The 20110-nt window shown below is 35.9% G+C and overlaps 1 pseudogene; it reads right to left on the bottom strand.

Annotated features, from left to right (window-relative positions):
* Nucleotides 1–8482: 8482 nt before the first annotated feature.
* Nucleotides 8483–20110, bottom strand: part of LOC117977912 (beta-glucuronidase-like) — a 52224-nt pseudogene continuing 40596 nt past the window's right edge.

Here is a 20110-nt window from a genome sequence, read left to right as displayed (position 1 = left end):
TGATAACAGAGTGTCAAAATGCATGAAGTAAAAACAGACAGAACTAAACAGAGAAATAGACTTTCACTCATAGTTGAAGATTTTAATCATTGGCTCAAAATAAACAATAGATGAACAAATAAAAATTAGTAAGGATTTGGAAGATTCTAATAATACTATCAACTAATGTAGTCTAATTTCAAGTTTTAGAACACTACACAAAAAATTTCATGAAAATATTTTTATCAAATTTACATGGAATGTTTATGAAGGACTGTGTAGTCTCGGCCATTAAATAAGTCTCAATAATTTGCAAAAGATTAAAAATTATCTTCAGAGGTGAAACAATGGTTTTTGCGTTGATTGAGATATTGATTAAATATGTACATTTGTGAAAACTTACTAAATTGAATGCTTAATTTCTGTGCATTTTGCTGTATCTCAATTCTAATAGAAAGACAGGCAAACATATAAATACCTATTACAGACATACCTACACACACACACGTGTGTGTGTATGTGCGTGTGTGTATGTGTGTGTATAAGTCATTTGCATATATACTGGCAGTGAATCCCAGTAAAGGTGAGGAATACATATTCTCACACTGGTAGAAATGATAACTTTTTACAGTCTGATTTTTTTTGTGTTTTAATCCAGAAATAATCCCAAAATTAGAGATACAAGGGAATGGTAATTGGTCCATAGAATAAGAACTGTCCAAGAAATTTATAGCACATGACTCCCTGTCCCCCGCTCAATTGAGGTTTGTTTTATTTTGCTCTGGGAAGAAAGCCCCCAGTTTAGCTTTCTAAATCATGAGTTCAGAATCTACTCACAAGCATTAGAGATTAGTAAAGTTCCTTGTATTCAGTAGAGTTCCTTGCAACAAGCATGAGCAGTAGAGATGCTGCCACTTTCAAAAGACTTACATATGGACCACTGAAAAGAAAGGCATTATGTGGTCAATTTTAGAGCATGTGCCATGTGGAGATGAGAAGAATGTATATTCTGTTGTTTTTGGATGGAGAGTTCTGTAGATGTCTATCAGACTCATTCGGTGGAATGTTGGGTTCAGATCCTGAATATCATTGTTAATTTTCTACCTTGATGATCTGTCTATGACTGTCAGTGGTGTGTTAAAGTCTCCTACTATTATTGTGTGGGAGCCTCTTTGTACTCTAAGAACTTACTTTATGAATCTGGGTGTTCCTGTGTTGGGTGCATATATATTTAGGTTAGTAAGGTCTTCTTGTTGAGTAAAACCCTTCATCATTACGTAATGCACTTCGTCTTTTTTTTTTTTTTTTTTTGAGACGGAGCCTCACTCTGTCGCCAGGCTATAGTGCAGTGGCATAATCTCAGCTCACTGCAATCTCCGCCTCCCGGGTTCCAGTGATTCTCCTGCCTCAGCCTCCCGAGTAGCTGGGACTACAGGCACACACCACCAAGCCCAGCTTATTTTTTTTTTTTTTGGATTTTAGTAGAGATGGGGTTTCACAATGTTGGCCAGGATGGTCTCGATCTCCTGACCTTGTAATCCGCCCACCTTGGCCTCCCAAAGTGCTGGGATTACAGGTGTGAGCCACCACTCCCGGCCCCTTCTTTGTCTTTTTTGAACTTTGTTTGTTTGAAGTCTGTTTGGTCTGAAATTAGGATGCAACCCCTGCTTTTTTCTGTTTTCTACATGCTTGGTAGATTTTCCTCCATTCCTTTATTTTGAGCCTATGGGTGTCATCACATGTGAGATAGGTCTCAAAGACAGCATACCATTGAGTCTTGCTTTTTTATTCAGCTTGCCCCCCTTTACCTTTTAAGTGGGGCATTTAGCCCACTTACATTCAAGGTTAGTATTTGATATGTGTAGATTTGATGCCCTCTCTCATGACTCCTATTCAACATAGGAAATCCCAGCCAGATTAATCAGGCAAGAGATAAAGGGCATCCAAATAGGAAGAGAGGAAGTAAAATTATCCCTATTTGAAGCTGACATGATTCTATATCTAGAAAACCCCATAGTCTCAGCCCCAAAGCTCCTTCTGCTAATAAAAAAAACTTCAGCAAAGTTTTAGAAAGAAAATCAATGTACAAAAATCACTAGCATTTCTATAAACCAACAGTAACCAAGCTGGCAGTCAAATCAGGAAGGCAATCCCGTTCACAATTTTCACAAAAAGAATAAAATATCTAGGGTAAAATACAACTAACCAGGGAGGTGAAAAATCTCTACAATGAGAATTACAAAACACTGCACAAAGAAATCAGAGAGGATACAAACAAAATGGAAAACATATCATGCTCATGGATAGGAAGAAGCAATATCATTAAAAGGCCATACTGCACAAAGCAATTTACAGATTAAATGCTATTTCTATCAAACTACCAATGACATTCTTCACAAAACTAGAAACAATTGTTTTAAAATTCATGTCAAACCAAAAAAGAGGCCAAATAGCCAAGGCAATCTTAAGAAAAAGAACAAAGCTGGAAGCATCAGGCTATCTGACCTCAAACTATACTACAGGGCTATGTTAACCAAAACAGCATGGTACTGGCACAAAAACAGGGACATAAACCAATAGAACAGAATAGAGAACCCAGAAATAAAGCCACACAGCTATGATTATCTGATCATCAATAAAACTGACAAAAACGAGCAATGGGGAAAAGACTGTCTTTTCAATAAATGGTACTGGGATAACTAACTAGCCATATGCAAAAGATTGAAACTGGACCCCTTCCATACACAATATACAAAAATCAACTCAAGATGGATTAAACACTTAAATGCAAAACACAAAATTAGAAAAACCCTGGAAGACAACCTAGGCAATACCATCCTGGACTTAGAACAGGCAAGGATTTCATGACTAAGATGTCAAAAGCAATTGCAACAAAAGCAAAAATTCATAAATGGGAACTTCATCAGTCCATTTTCACACTGCTATAAAGAACCACCAGAGACTGAGTAATTTATAAAGAAAAAGGTTTAATTGACTTGAAGTTCAGCATGGCTGGGAAGGCCTCAGGAAACTTACAATTATAGGAGAAGGTGAAAGGGATGCAATGCACCTTTTTCACAAGGCGGCAGGAGGAGAAGTACCAGGCAAAGCTGGGAAGAGCCCCTCATAAAACCATTAGATCTCGTGAGAACTCATTCACTATCATGAGAACTCATTCACTATCACAAGAGCAGCATGGGTGAAACCACCCCCAGATTCAATTACCTCCACCTGGTCTCTCCATGTGGTGATTATGGAGATTATAATTCAAGATGAGATTTGGGTGGGGACACAAAGCCTAAACATATCAGGATCTCATTAAACTTATTAAGAGCTTCTGCATAGCAAAAGAAACTATTAACAAAATAAACAGACAACCTACAGAATGGGAGAAACTATTTGCAAACTATGCGTCTGACAAATGTCTAAAATCCAGCACCTATAAGGAATTTAAACAAATTTACAAGAGAAAAACAACCCCACTAAAATGTAGGCAAAGTACATGAACAGACACTTTTCAAAAGAAGACATACATGCAGCCAACAAGCATGTGAAAAAAAAAAACAACTCAATATCACTGATCATTAGAGAAATGCAAATTAAAACCACAATGAAATATAATTTCATACCAGTTAAAATGGCTACTATTAAAATGTCAAAAAATAACAGATGCTGGCAGGTTGTGGAGAAAAGGAAACACTTACACACTGTTAGTGGGAGTGTAAGTTAGTTCAACTATTGTGGAAAGCAGCATGGCAATTCCTCAAAGAGATAAAAGCAGAACTACCATTCCAACCAGCAATCGCATTACTGCGTATATACCCAGAAGAAAATATACCATTCTACCATAAAGACACATGCACACAAATGTTCATTGCAGCAATATGCACAATGGCAAAGACATAGAATCAACCTCAATGCTCATCAATAAGAGTTTAGATAAAGAAACTGTGGTATATAGACACCATGGAGCTATAAAAAAGAATGAGATCATGTTCTTTGCAGTAACATGGATGGAGCTGGAGGCTATTATACTGGGCAAATTAACACAGGAACAAAAAACCAAATACTAGAAAATACTGCATGTTCTCACTTACAAGTGGGGAACTAAATTATGAGAACACATGGACACAAAGAAGGGAACAGCAGACACTGGAGTCTACTTGAGAGTGGAGGGTGACAGGAGACAGAGGAGCAGGAAAAATAATTGTTGAGTACTTGGTACCTAGGTGACAAAATGATCTGTACAACAAACCCTGATGACACGAGTTTACCTATATAACAAACTTTCACAGGTACTCCCAAACCTAAAATAAAAGTTAAAAAAAAAGGAAGAAAGCAAGCCCAAACCCATGCTGTACCACATGGCAGCATGGCATTGCAATTTTCAATTACTTGGGGGAAATAAAGATTCTCATGTGATTAGAGAAAATAATCTTTATTTAATAATAATGCTTAATAAGAACACTTGACAATAGATGGCTGAGAAAACCAAGAATCACCAAATATTTAAATAAAAATAAAAAATAAAGAATATCCTATCTATGAAATGATATAAACACTAAGAAAATAGAATTAACAGAAGAAACTAAAGAAAATGTCAATAGCCTTGGTGTCCATAGAGGAATAGGAATCACAAAAATAACCATAAAATATTTTTTAAAATACCTTTTACAAGCAATACTCCAGAATGTCAGAAATTAAAAATATCATTAGCAAAATAAAATGTAGTAAACAGAATAAATAATATAAAAGATAAAACTGATGTCTAAAGATTACCCCAGAATCTGAACTGCATGAGGGGGAATAATAATTACATTACTGGATATGAGAACAACTATTTAATAGACACATCTACTTGGATGACAATGCTTTTTTTTAAATGTCAAATTTCCAGTTTATTAATTTTAATACATTTCTGATCAAAATTACTCATTTCTTTTTGTGCCCTTATTTTTTGCATTAATTTTCATTTTTTACATCTCCATGCTGAATTGAAAAAAACTTCTACTGACCTGTATTTCAGTATATTAATTATTCCTTCAATGGTATCTAATCTGGTGGTAAATTATCTATTATATTTAATTTAAGTAATCATATTTGTATTTTAAATGTTTTGCTTATTTCATCTACAATATAATACTAACATAATTTTTTCTCTACAATTAGTTTAAGCTTTTAACTAAATTTTTAAAGAGTAAAATATTTATTATCTTTCTCTGATATTGTCCAATGTTTGAAGTCTTTGTGGGTCTAATTATGTTTCATGTTATTTTTGTTGATTTTAACTTATTTTGCCTTGTTTCACTGTGTTCTTGAGAATATTGTAAGATTTAGCTTCAGGGTATTTTTATAAAGCATTCAGATTTGCTTCTCCCTAACACCTGGGCATACGAGTAGGACCACCTTAAAAAAATGTTCAATTTTTGAGATTACCTGAGTCACGCAGTCACACAAACCCAAGTAGTGGATCCAAGCTACCACTGCTTTAGGTCTGTCTGGTTCACCTTATGCTGAGGGTATAAGATTTGGTCATCTCAATCTTTTAAGGGAGGGCTCCTTAAGAAGACTTAACATATGCTAGTCTTCGGTTTTGGTTTCTTTCTCATTCACCCTGAAACTGTCAAAATAAATATTAATATTTGTAGAGATCGGCAAATTGCAACTGGTAAGGTTATATCCTTACCTCTCTGGGTTCTTCTTTTCTCTTCAAATTTGGTCTGATCACTTATTAAAATTTTATAAGCTCTCAATGCTTTTTAAAAGGTGTTTTAAATGTGCAATCACTAGCATTTTTTAAAGTTTTTTCATTGGGAATTATAGTCTGAATAATATCCCACCATAACTAGAAAATGAAATACCTACCTATTACAAATGCAATACATTTTATATATTGAGTAATTTGCCTTTTTCTAATTAATTTTATTTTAAAACTCATATTAAAATCTATATTTTATAAGAAAAAAAAAGCTTGACATTTGATTAAGACCAACTTAGCTCCACAAATCTCTACCCGAATGACCACAGGCAAGTGATCTGACATTTGCAAGTGCCTATTTTTTTTTTCATTTATAAAATGGAAATACATAACTGAGCTTAATGTGGATCAAAGAAATTAATATGTTATAAAAATCAAACACAGAACCTGAAAATGATAGGAAGTCAATTATTCAGCCTTCCTATCCACTACTAAAATTCTTGGTTATGAACTTCACAAGGGAACACACTGTATTACTACTCTACTCAATAACGTGAATTTCATTGTGTATCTTCTGGGGCAAGTGCTTCTTCCAAACAAATTAAACCATGCCACTCACACAATGTTCATCTATCTCATAAGTTTTTGCTGTTCTCCTGTTGATTTTACATTTAATGAGGGATAAATTCTATTTTCACAATCATAATCAAATAGTACCTAGAGAATAAAAGCTACTAAGACAAGACAACCCTCAATTCAATTAATAACTAATCCCTCTCTTTTTCAGAGGTACATCAGTTGTTCCTCCAGTATTAAAACCCCTCCTGTTTTACAATAAAAAAGCAGACAGATGACAGGATCTCATTAAACATCTATTGTGCACCCACACAAAAAAAATTAAGTAGACAGATGCTCTGATTATTTAAAGCAACACACAGAGTTTTAGGATGAAGTTTTATTTCTGAATTTTAACTTATGCACAACTTGTAAAATGTTACTTCATTTATAAATAAAGCAGCACTAACTTGGTAACTTGGAATCACTGTATTTTTCTTCATAAAGAATAAAGTCAGGATAACAGTTAGCTCTCTTTGTTTCTGAATAATAATTCAACATTAATTTAGATATTAGAAGCTCTCACATGCAAGTGTGTGTGCATGCACTCACACACACTACTCTGAAGAGGTAGAATATGAGGAAATAAGATACACATACATAGAGAAGGAATATGTAACATTTAATTTTAACCTCAATGACAGGAGGAGGAGCACCAATAATCTAAAAAAAAAAAGAAATCCCAAAAGTTTTGGATTAGCTGCCTCTCTAGCTAAGTATATATTTTATTGCTAATCAATATGGCATGACCAAAATTATAGCAATGAAAATAGTCATAATTATCATCATTAAGTAATGAAAATAATATTTATGTGCTCAACAGTATTACTTATATATTCTGATTAAATCATGTGCTATTGAAAGCAGGATGAAGTAGAGCTTATTTTATATCTTAGAATTCTTTTCCATCAATGTCAGTTTAGGAAATGAAAGTTATTAGAATTTCAATGTAATTAATTCATTTGCAATTGGTGTCTATTTGGTTATGTATTTTTTCATAGATATAGTCTGAGAGACATTATCTGGTAACTTTTACCACGTCTCTGAGAAACCAATTTTCTGTAAGGCCTAATTTTTTTTCTTAAATAAATATGTATCTGCTCATGCATATACCAACTTCATGGATTCCAAACAATAAAAAAGTTAATTGTAAGGATTGGACAGAATCTACATTTTAAATGCTATTTAAAACATTATCACACTGTAGTGGAGGAATCATAAACTGCAGAAGTTTTTCAACCATGCCACCACAAACTACATCTCTACAAAATGTTTTGTACTTTTACTTTAAAGAACTAAAATTGGAAACAAAGAGTGGAGAATTATTTCTTCCTTTTCTCTTCCCTTCATCCTCATTCTAGCACCAGTCATACCTGACCATGATTTTTAAAGAGTATAAATTACTCCTCTTCTCAGAGGTAGAAATACACAGAAAAATACACAAAAACCAAATTCTGTCAAAATATATTTAAAGAGGTTTATTCAGAGCCAGTATAAGTGACCAAGGCCTGGGTTACACTATCTCAAGAGGTTCTGAAAGCATGCCCAAGGCAACCGGGTTACACTTTGGTTTTATACATTCCAAGGAGACAACCAACTGCAGGTAATTGCAGGTAGGTCAGGGGAGGAGCTTGTACGTCATAAGGGGCTTTTAGGGATCCTTTAGTTGACAATTGGTTGAGAGAGTTATGCTATCGTCTAAAGTCTTGAAATCGATAGAAAGGAATGCCTGAGTTCAGATAAGAGTGGGGGAAAGACCAAGGATCTTATTAAGTAGATGAAGCCTCATAGGTGGCCCTCAGAGAGAATAGATGGTAAATGTTTCTTTTCAGACCTTTAAAGGTATCAGACTCTCAATCACTCCTAGGTCCTGGAAAGGCATAGAAAGGGGAAGCATGGCTGCATTAATGAAGATTCTCCATAGATGCAAATTTCCTCTACCTCAGTTTGCTGACCTTGCAACAGCCATTTCAAAAGACATCAAATAAATATATTTTAGGGCAAAATATTTTTATATCCTTCAGGGTCTGCTGTCTGTTATGTGATGCTGTACCAGAGTCAGGTTGGAAAGCAAGCCACGTTATATAGGGTTAATAAAAAACCCATGTAAAGAGATGTTATCATTCGTAGGGCTGACTCCCAGTTTCTTTAAATAGGAATTTGGGCAAGATGAAAAAAAAAAAATCAGAATTTAGTCCTCAACTCAAATATTTTATTCATTCAAATGCTTATTCAAACTACCGAATCCTCCAATAACAGAAAGTATAGCGTCCATCCTGAAGACTTTCATCCCATCTCACAGCATGTTTTCTCCTAGTACACCCTGATTGTCCAAGGACTTCTGAGAACACCATTCCAAAAGAGGTCATGATCTCAACAACTGTCACAGAAAGAAAGAATACAGGAAGACAAGATGTGAAAGTTATGTCAGTGGCTTTCATTCATCACACCACTATGTACTGGTTCTCTAGTACTGTGCTGTTATGATCCTCCTGACTTTTACCCTGTGAATATCCTAGTGCTTTTATATCAGTCTCACATCCTCAACACGCTGGTTTCCATAAAAATGCAGCCAAGTCAGATGGCTGTGATCTGGTGGGATTCTAGTTCCATTTGCAGCCTCCAAAGCAGTCTTTTACCTAAGAACACTCAGGTCTCCAAGGTTAAGATAACAGTATACTCCAATGCAAAATTCTCCACCTCCCTACTTCAGGTCCCAGGGACTCTCAACTGCGAGTCACTCTTTGAACAATAAGAACAGACACTTAAATGATGATAACTAATGGCAGCAGCACTAATGTAAGAACGCTGGAACTATTAGTACCCTCATCTTCCAGATGAGAGAACTCAATAACATGATTTACATAAACTGCCTGAAGATACAGTAGAATAATAATAATGAAATCCAGGCATTGTGGACCTGAATGCTGCTACCTAGCTACTCCTCTTTGTGGCTTCTCCATTGTCTTCCTGCCAGTTCAGTTCTAACAGGAATAAACAGATGCTATTCAAAAGCTTTTCAAGTCTGAATGAAGATGTACCTAGGGTTGGTGTTGATGAACTTTCCCTCACTCTTCCTTAAGGAAATTTGTTCTTTCCTGCCATTTGAGAGACATGTTCTTCCTCTTCTTCTTCAAAAGAGCTAAAATGCACCTTTATTTGCATAATGAAGATAGTGCAGTGAAGTACTTTCTTGCATTGTCAAGGAAATGAGCTCCAAAGGAACTTTCTTTTAGCATAGAGAAAGCTGCTGTTTTTATTTACTTGCATTTTGCATATGAATATATTTTAATTTAGTTTCAACAGGTAACTGAATTAGAAAGTGAAATTATAAAGTCATTTCTCCAAGAAAGAAGGTAGAGCTTATAAATATTAGTAATCTTAGCTGGGCATGATGACTTACGCCTGTAATCCCAGCACTTTGGGAGGCTGATGCGGGCCAATCACCTGAGGTCAGGAGTTTGTGACCAGCCTGGCCAATATGGTGAAACCCTGTCTCTACTAAAAGTACAAAAATTAGTCTCTACTAAAAATACAAAAATTAGCCATATGTGGTGGCACGTGCCTGTAATCCCAATTACTTGGGAGGGTGAGGCAGAAATTGCAGTGAGCTGAGACCGCACCACTGCACTCCAGCTTGGCGAACAGAGTGAGACTCCGCCTAAAAATAAATAAATAAATAAATATTAATAATCTTTTTAAGAAATGATTGTGGCTATTTCTAGGTCTAATGATACTTGCTTAATCGTATTGAAAACAATGTTATTTCTTTGAATGGCAATGGAATGTAAAATATTTAAAAATGCAATTTGACTTTTTTTACTTTTTAAAATTTATGTAGCTGGGCCGGGCACCCTGGCTCATGCCTGTAATCCCAGCACTTTGGGAGGCTGAGACTGGCGGATCACAAGGTCAGGAGATCGAGACCATCCTAGCTAACACGGTGAAACCCCGTCTCTACTAAAAACACAAAAAAATTAGCTGGGCGTGGTGGTGGGCACCTGTAGTACCAGCTACTCGGGAGGCTGAGGCAGGAGAATGGCATGAACCTGGGAAGTGGAGCTTGCAGTGAGTTTGAGATTGCTCCACTGCACTCCAGCCTGGGTGACAGAGCGAGACTCTGTCTCAAAATAATAATAATAATAAATAAAATTTATGTAGCTGATATATTACTATAACCTCACTTGCATTTTTAAATTATTTTACTGTTTCTCTCTTTTTACTTTTATCTTACCTATGCTGTATTTGAAGTTAGTTTTATATAGACAGAATTTTAAAAATTATTTATTTATGGGGTACAAATGCAATTTGGACAATATTGTTGGCCATGTTTCTTCGTTTTTGATTTTTGTTTTTTTAACTACTCTGCCAATCTATGTTTTTTAGTTGGTTTCTATAGGCCTTTTATGTTTAACAATTTGTATGTTGTGGTTGAAGTCTACCACTTTGTTATTTGTTTCTGTTTGTTTCTGTTTCTTATTCCTCTGTGTCTTTTTCTTGCTTTCCAATGGGTTACATAAACATGTTAAGTTTCCATCTTAATTTATTTATAGTGTTTTAAATACAATGTTGCATCACTTAATGACAAAAATTACATTCTGAGAAATGCATTAGGCAATTTCTTCACTGTGTAACATCATATAGTGTATTCTATGTGTAAATAGAGATAGCATAACCTACTACACACCCTAGCTTATGTGGTACAGCCTATTGATCCTAGGCTACAAACCTATACAGCATGTTACTGTGCTGAATACTGTAGGCATTTGCAACACAACGGTAAATATTTGTGTATCTAAACATAAAAAAAAGGTACAGTAAAAAATCCAGTCAAAACATCAAAAATGGTATACCTGATTAGGGCACTTACTATAAATGAAGTTTGCAGGGCTAGGAGTTGCTCTGGGAGAGTTAGTGAGTAAGTGGTGAGTGAGCGTAAATGCCTAGGGCATCATTGTTCAAAACTGTAGACTTTCTAAACACTGAATTTATAAAATTTATAAAGAAACTTATTTCTTTCAAAATACATTAAACTTATCCTACAGTAACTTTTTTACTTTATAAACTTTTTAACTTATTTTTAACTTTTTGACTCTTTTGTAATAACACTTAGCTTAAAACGCATATTGTACATAGAAATACTTTATTTCCTTATATCCTTATTCTCTAAGATTTTTTTGTAATTTTACATCTTTTAATTGTTAATTTTTTTGTTGTTGTTGTTAAAAACAAAGACACAAATGCACATACTAGCGTAGGCCTACACAGGGTCAGTATGATCAACATCACTGTTTTCTACCTCCAGATCTTGTCCCACTGGAAGCTCCTCTAGGCCAATAATGCATATGGATCTGTCGACATCTATGATAACAATGCCCTCTGAAATGCCTCGTGAAGGACCACTGTGAGGCTGTTTTACAGTTGCCTATTTCTTTTTTTTTTTTTTTGAGACAGAGTCTCGCTCTGTCGCCCAGGCTGGAGTGCAGTGGCGTGATCTCGGCTCACTGCAAGCTCCGCCTCCTGGGTTCACGCCATTCTCCTGCCTCAGCCTCCCGAATAGCTGGGAATATAGGTGCCCCCCACCAGGCCTGGCTAATTTTTTGTATTTTTAGTAGAGATGGGGTTTCACCGTGTTAGCCAGGGTGGTCTCGATCTCCTGACCTCGTGATCTGCCCGCCTTGGGCCTATTTCTTTTAATAAGTAGAAGGTGTACACTACAATAACAATAAAAAATATGGTATAGTAAATACACAAAAATGTAATATATTTGTTTATTATTATTACTAAGTAAAATGTACTTGTATTAGTCCATTCTCACACTACTATAAAGACACTACCCGAGATTGGGTAATTCATAAAGGGAAGAGGTTTAATTGAGTCACAGTTCTGCATGGCTGAGGAGGCCTCACGGAACTTACAATCATGGTGAAATGGGAAGCAGTCATCTTCTTCACAAGACAACAGGAGAGAGAAGGATTGTGTGTAGGAGGAGCTGTGAAACACTTAACAAAACCATCAGATCTCCTGAGAACTCACTCACTATCATAAGAACAGTATGGCGGAAACCGCCCACATGATCCAATCACCTTCCACCAGATCCTGCCCTCAACACATGGGTATTATGAAGATTACAATTCAAGATGAGATTTGGGTGGGGATATAGAGCCAAACCATATCATTCCACCCCTGGCCCCTCCCAGATCTCACATATTTTTTACATTTCCAACCCAACATCATGCCTTCCTAACAGTCCCCCAGAGTCTTAAATCATTTCAGCAGTAACTCAACAGCCCACAGTTCAAAGTCTCATCTGAGACAAGGCAAGACGTTTTGGCCTATAAGCCTGTAAAATCAAAAGCAAGTTAGTTACTTCCTAGATACCATGAGGGTACAAGAATTGGATAAATGCTCCCATTCCAAATGGGAGAAATTAGTCAAAACAAAGGGGATACAGGCCCCATGAAAGTCTGAAACCCAGCAGGGCAGTCATTAAAACTTAAAGCTTTAAAATAATCTCCTTGTCTCCATGTTTCACATCCAGGGCATGTTAATGCAAGGGGTGGGCTCCCATGGCCTTGGGCAGTTCCTTCACAGGCTGGCATTGAGTGTCTGTGGCTTTTCCAGGTGCACAGTACAAGCCGTTGGTGGATCTTCCATTCAGGGGTCTGGAGAACAGTGGCCCTCTTCTCATAGCTTCACTAGGCAGTGCCCCAGTGGGGACTCTGTGTGGGAGCTCCAACCCCACATTTCCCTTCTGCACTACCCTAGCAGAGGTTCTCCATGATGGCTCCACCCCTGCAACCAATCTCGGCCTGGACATCCAGGCATTTCCATACAACCTATGAAATCTAGGCAGAGGTTTCCACACCTGAATTCTTGACTTCTGTGTACCCTCAGGCCCAACACCATATGGAATCCTCCAAGGCTTGGGGCTTGCACCCTCTGAATCAACAGATGAGCTGTACATTGGCTCCTTTTAGCCACGGCTGGAGCTGGAGTAGCAGCAGCTGGGACACAGGGCACCAAGTCCTGAGGTTGCCCAGAGCAACGGGGCCCTAGGCCCAGCCCATGAAACCATTTTTCCCTCAGAGGCCGCTGGGTCTGTGATGAGAAGGGCTGCCATGGAAGTCTCTGATACGCCCAAGAAAAATTTTGCCATTGTTTTGGCTACTGTAATAACATTCGGCTTCTTGTTATTTAGGCAAATTTCTGTAGCCAGCTTGAATTCCTCCCCTGAAAAATGGGTTTTTCTTTTCTACTGCATGGTCAGGCTGCAAATTTTCCAAACTTTTATGCCCTGCTTCCATTTTAAACATAAGTTCCAATTTGAGATAATGTTTCTCAAATTAAAAGTTCCACAGATCTCTAGGACAGGGGCAAAATGCTTCCAGTCTCTTTGCTAAGGCAGAGTAAGAGTGATCTTTGGGCTCTAGTTCCTAATGAGTTCTTCTCCATCCAAGACCACCTCAGCTTGGACTTCACTGTATATATCACTATCAGCATTTTGGTCAAAACCATTCCACAAGTCCTTAGGAAGTTTCAAACTTTCTCACAACTTCCTGTCTTCTTCTGAGCCCTCCAAACACTTCCAACCTCTGCCCGATACCCAGTTCTAAAGTCACTTCCTCATTTTCAGTAACTTTATAGCAGTGCTCCACTCCCAGTACCAATTTACTCTATTAGTCTGTTCTCACACTGCTATAAAGATACTACCCAAGACAGGCTAATTTATAAAGGAAAGAGGGTTAATTGACTCATAGTTCTGCATGGCTGGAGAGGCCTCAGAAAACTTACAATCATGGTGGAATAAAAGCAGTTGGCTTCTTCAAAAGGCAACAAGAGAGAATGAGTGTGTCTAGGAGAAATTTTCAAACACTTTTAAAACCATCGGATCTCATGAAAACTTATTCACTATCATGAGAACAGCATGAGGGAAACTGCCTCCAGGATCCAATCACTTCCCACCAGGTCTTGCCCTTGACACGGGAGGATCATGAGGATTACAATTCAAGATGAGATTTGGGTGGGGACACAGCCAAACAATATCAGTACTAGACATAATTTTATGTGCTACACTTTTATATAACTGGCAATGCAGTAGGTTTGTTTACACCATCATTGCCACAAACAGGTGAGAAATATGTTAGACTATGATGTTAAGACAGCTCAGCTGCAATGTCACTAGGTAATATTCATCTCCATTATAATCTTATGGGACCACCATGATATACGCAGTCTATTGCTGAGCAAAACATCGTTATGCAGTGCATGATTGTACATGATTTTGTTTGGTTTTATTAATTGCACTGGTTAAAATAATATATGTGTAATGTCAAGATCTACTGTTACTGATGTTTTACCTCTTTGAGTGAAGTGTAGAAAACTTGTTTCCATATGAGTCTCTTTACTATCACTACTTTTTAGATATAATTATCTTAAATATTTCCTCTATGTTCCTTGAGCATCTAACCAGATAGGTCATTAATTTTTGCTTCAACTATTAGAAATGGCTTAAAAACTTAAGAGAAGTTTGATTATACATTATATTTATGCTTAATTTTACCCATTTAGATGGATGTTTGTAAAAGCTGCAAACCTTCTTTTATCATTTCTTTTCTGTTTAGAGAACTTATTCTTTAAAGGTAAGTTTGTTAGCAACACATTACCTTAGCATTCTTTCATTAGACAATGTTTTCTATGTCACTTTAATGCCTGAAGAATATTATTGCTGGGTATTGAATTTACAGTTCACAGTTCTGTTCTTTCAGTACTTCAAAAATATTATCTGTTTCCTTCCAACCTTCATGGTTTCAGATGGAAAATCTGCTGTGGTTTACATTATTGTTTTTCTGTAAGAAATGTGCCATTTTTCTCTGTTTGCTTTCAAGATTTTTAATTTTTTTTTTCATTTCCAGAAATTGAATGTATTTGGGTGTATTCTATTTAGGGTTTGCTCTGTTTCTTGAATATTTAGGTTTATGTCTTCCATCTAATTTGGGAAGGCTGAAGTCATTATTTTTTAATAGTTTTTTAGTCCCACATTCTATCTCCTCGTCTTCTATATCTCCTGTGATTATGAATGTTAGCTCTTTTATTATTGTTCTAAAGTTTCCTGAAATGCTGTTAAATTTTTTTTTATCGGTTTTCTTCTTCTTGTTCAGACAGTAAATTCTGTTGGCATGTTTTCAGATTCACTGATTCCATCTTCTGCTCTGTGCTCTCTTCTTTTGTGACCATCCTCTGAATCTATTATTTCCATTATTGTATTTTAATTTTATTTAGTTCATATTTACTTTTTATAACTTATAAGTCATTATTGAATTTATTTTTAATTTTAACTTTTATTTGTTCCAAGAGAATACAATATATAATTGCTTATTTAAACACTTTTATGATGGTTTCTTCAAAATCCTTGTTAGATAATTCCAACCTCTTTTTTTTTTTTGTCTGAAACAGTCTCACTCTGTTACCCAGGCTGGAGTGCAGCAGTATGATCTTGGCTCACTGCAACCTCCATCTCCCAGGTTCAAGTGATTCTCCTGCCTCAGCCTCCCAAGTAGCTGGGATTACAGGCATGTGCCAATGCACCCAGCTAACTTTTTATATTTTTAGTAGAGGCGGGGTTTCATCATGTTGGACAGGCTGGTCTTGAACTCCTGACCTCAAGTGATCCACCCATCTTGGCCTCCCACAGTGCTGGGATTACAGGTGTGAGCCACTGCGCCCAGCCCCAACCCCTTTTTTATGTCTGTGTTGGTGTCTGTTGTCTTTCTCTCATTCAGGTTATGATTTCCTAGTTCTTTTGTCTTATAAGTGATTTTTATTGTGTCCTGAATTTTTTTTTATATTATGAGAATTTTTCTCTCTTATTATTTCGTAGATGGTTCCCTATTGATGTGTAACCTGAGAGCTGGGTGGGTGTGCATGTTTATCTTCCTGATGGGACCTACTAATACCATCCTACCAAAAGTAGAGTACTAACTTATACTTCCTTCTTGCAGACTGGTTAGGTGGAAGTTTGTCTTCTCCCTCCACCCACTGGCAACCTCATGGCAAAAGTAGGGTACTGAGTTACATATCTTTGTTTCCTCCAAGTGAAAAAATAACCTCACTTCCCTGATGTGGTCCACTGACACCAGGGAGGGGGTGAGTAGGGGCCAACTCATACCACTTGGTTGCTTCCAAGGAGTAGGAGTGGGGAGAGGCTGTGTAAGAACAGAACTGATCATTAAAGACCCTATTATAAATTCTTGCTTTTATAGTACTTATTCTCGTGGCTTAAATATTCCACACCAATTAATCACCACGGAATATATGAGACATTATATTAATTACTAAATTTTACATGGCAACACTAACAATATTAACTTCCATTTTCTATCTCTTTAATTGAGGTCATTCTTTAGAAGTTTAAGTATAATCCATTCTTCTGTCCTACACGACTGAGTGAAATAGCATGTAGCAGCAACATATAGTACCAGTATGTAATCCTAATGCAATGGCACACACCCCAGATGACCCTTTTGTGTATTGGGATTGACCATGGTTTTTCAGTTTAATCAAAGTTTAATTGATTAAACTCGGGGTTCACATTTTCTTTCTACACACCAATATTGAAGAGAAGTACTACAAAATACATAGGAGCACTAAACTGGTAGTAATAAGAAAAACATAAAATATTTAAGATAATGTGTTGCTTTTATTTCTAATATTAGCTACTGATACAATCAAAGCACTGCGGCTCAGTTTTCTCTTTTGTAAGAGGACAAGTTTGTATTAGTTAATCTTTAAATGTCTCTACAATCTGATTCTGAGATTGTGAATAAATAGATCTAAATACTGTTATAGGTATATAAATACAGATATAAATGCAGGTATGGGTAAAATTATGGCTATGGGTCCCAGCCTTAAATTCTTATTTTTTTATAACTAATTGATGTTCAGGGATAGATTTATGTGATCTGCTCATTTGCAGGGGCCCATCACTTGGCTAATTCTTTGGTGTCATTCGTGTCAAGTTTTAAATAATTTTTGAGTAAGATGTCCTATATTTTAATTTTGCACTGAACACTGCAAATTTTGTAGCTGTTCCTGTTAATTTGTTAATGAAATTTCTCTTTAGAAACTATTAAATTAATAAGACAATAATTAAGCAAATAATTATTAAATTTTACATGGTAACACTAGCAATATTAACTCCCATTTTCTATCACTTTAATTCAGGCCATCCTTTAGAGGTTTAAGTATAATCCATTCTTATGTCCTACACAACTGAGTGTGTAGTACCAGTATGTAATCCTAATGTAATGGCACACCCCAGATGACCTTTTTGTGTGTTGGCATGGTTTTTCAGTTTAAGCAAAAGTTTAATTGATTGAAACTTGAAGTTCACATTTTTTTTTCTACACACCAATATTGAAGAGAAGTCCTACAAAATACTTATTCTATGGAAAAAACAAAGTCCACTTTAGATCTAAAATGGTTGCATAAAATTTTGAGAATAAACTAAATGTTATATAAATGTAAGTAAAAATTTTACTGTAAACTTTGTAAATGCTAACTATAAACAGAAAACAAGTATATCTTATATAAAGAAATGTGTAGACTCTCTGTATTAATCCATTTTCACATTGCTATAAAGAATACCTGAGACAGGGTAATTTACACAGGAAAGAGGCTTAATTGACTCACAGTTCTGCACGGCTGGGGAGGCCTCAGGGAACTTACAATCATGGTGGAAGGGGAAGCAGGCACGTCTTACATGGCAGCAGGGGAGAGAGAGCATGTGAAGGAGGCACTGTCAAACACTTGTAAAACCATCAGATCTCATGAGAACTCATTCACTATCATGAGAACATCTAGGGGAAACTGTGCCCATGATCCAATCACCTCCCACCAGGCCCCTCAACACTTGGGCATTATGGGAATTACGATTCAAGATGAGATTTGGGTGACAGCACAGAGCCAAACCATATCACTCTCTGTGCCTTGTATTTCTCATACTAGTCAATGCCAACTCATTAAAAGTTATCTGGAGATATAACATTTTGGGGGGATTATATATTGCCACTACTGTTATATTTTTGTCAGGATAATGTAGCAATTCCCAAATAAATCATACTTAAACCTCCACAGAAAAGATAAATAGAAATGAGAATTCCATTGCCAGCATTGCTTTGAAAAACGTTTCAGAACTTTGAATATATATACTCATATATAAACACACACACATACACAGATATATATTTCTGCATGTGTATATACATATATGGATACATATGTTCTTAAACTTTCTTTTAACAGAAAAATTAAAATACAAGGAAAATAATAGAGCACTAGTTATATAACCAGTATTATATAAATAATGTTATGTAACTAGTTATATAATTAAAAATATAAGAACCTAGGTGAGAATGAGAAAATCTAGATTTAGATTTACTACTTTTCCTAATACACACCCACACACATATATGTATGTGTGTGTGTGTGTGTGTGTATATATATATATATATATATATATATATATATATATATATATACTGTATTTGTCTCATAGTGGCTGGAGCACATTACTACCAACTTAGTGGATTAAAACACCACAAATCTACTATCTTACAGTTCTGCAAGTAAAGACTAAAATAGAGTCACATAGGTGAAAATCAAGAGCTTCTACTCTCTTGAGGCTGCTTGGATTCTTGGCTATAACCCCTTTCTCCATCTTGAAATTCTGTCACTCCAACCTCTGCTTTCATAACACATCTCCCATCTCCTTCCTAACTCGAAGGCATCTTCTCAGTCTTACAAGAACTCCACGTGGGTTCACATTTGGAACACCCAAATAACCCACCTTAATATTCTCATCTCTAGATCTTTAAATAATTGCTTCTACAATGTCCTTTTTGTCATGGAAGGTGACATTTTCACAGGTTCCAGAAATTAGGACGTCGACATTTTAGTAAGCCATTATTCTGTCTACCACAGTGGCCTTGAATAGAAATCCTTCAGTTTTCATATACAGAAACAAAACATTCTTCCAAATGAGGAAGCTAGATTGGGAAAAAAAAAAGTCAGCCACACAGGTCTCCCCATTAAAACTTAAAGATGGTTACATATTTTATTCTGAGTTAAAATGGAGAGTCTTCCTATATAACTCTCTTTCCACTGTATGATTTATCACTTAATATCTCTCCCTTTCCGTTGTATGATTTGTCACTTAATATCTCTCTCTTACTTGAAGTCAGAGAACAGCAAACACTTTGCAAAATATATAAATAGTCTATAAGTTGTGGTCCAAATAGTTCTTAGAATTCAGCTACATCTAAGTACACAATTACTTATTTAAGCTTGATTCAGTGAAACAGATTTTCAGTTGAGTTTCTTAATGGGAATGACCAGTCACATTTTTCAAATTTGGCTTTATGCATAAATTGACAAATTATTTATAATTTGAAACATCTGGGCTCATTTTTTAAAAACAACTCATAAAATAAGAAATCATTTTATTGGTTCAAGCATGCATGCTATTAAATGACTCATCTTAATTTTTATCTTTTCATAAATGTTGAAAAATCTCAAGAAACCGTTATGTTGTCCTAAAAATGGTCAAGCAAGGTTAATTTGTTTTTGATGTTTAGATAGTTAGGTTATTTCTCATTTTTCTTTTAGGGATTACGTTGCTATCCTAAAGCTTGACATTGGTTAGAGTCAGCCAATGTCAAATTTTTACCTATAGATAGTCTTAGAAAGATATTGCAAATTAGTGCTGCTTCTAGTAGCTAAAATAACCTGCAGCTAGCTGGCAGGCAGCAGTGAATATTT

Source organism: Pan paniscus, chromosome 4, assembly GCF_029289425.2.
Source record: "Pan paniscus chromosome 4, NHGRI_mPanPan1-v2.0_pri, whole genome shotgun sequence".
Taxonomy (NCBI): Eukaryota; Metazoa; Chordata; class Mammalia; order Primates; family Hominidae; genus Pan; species Pan paniscus.
This window is presented reverse-complemented; position numbering and strand designations above follow the sequence as displayed.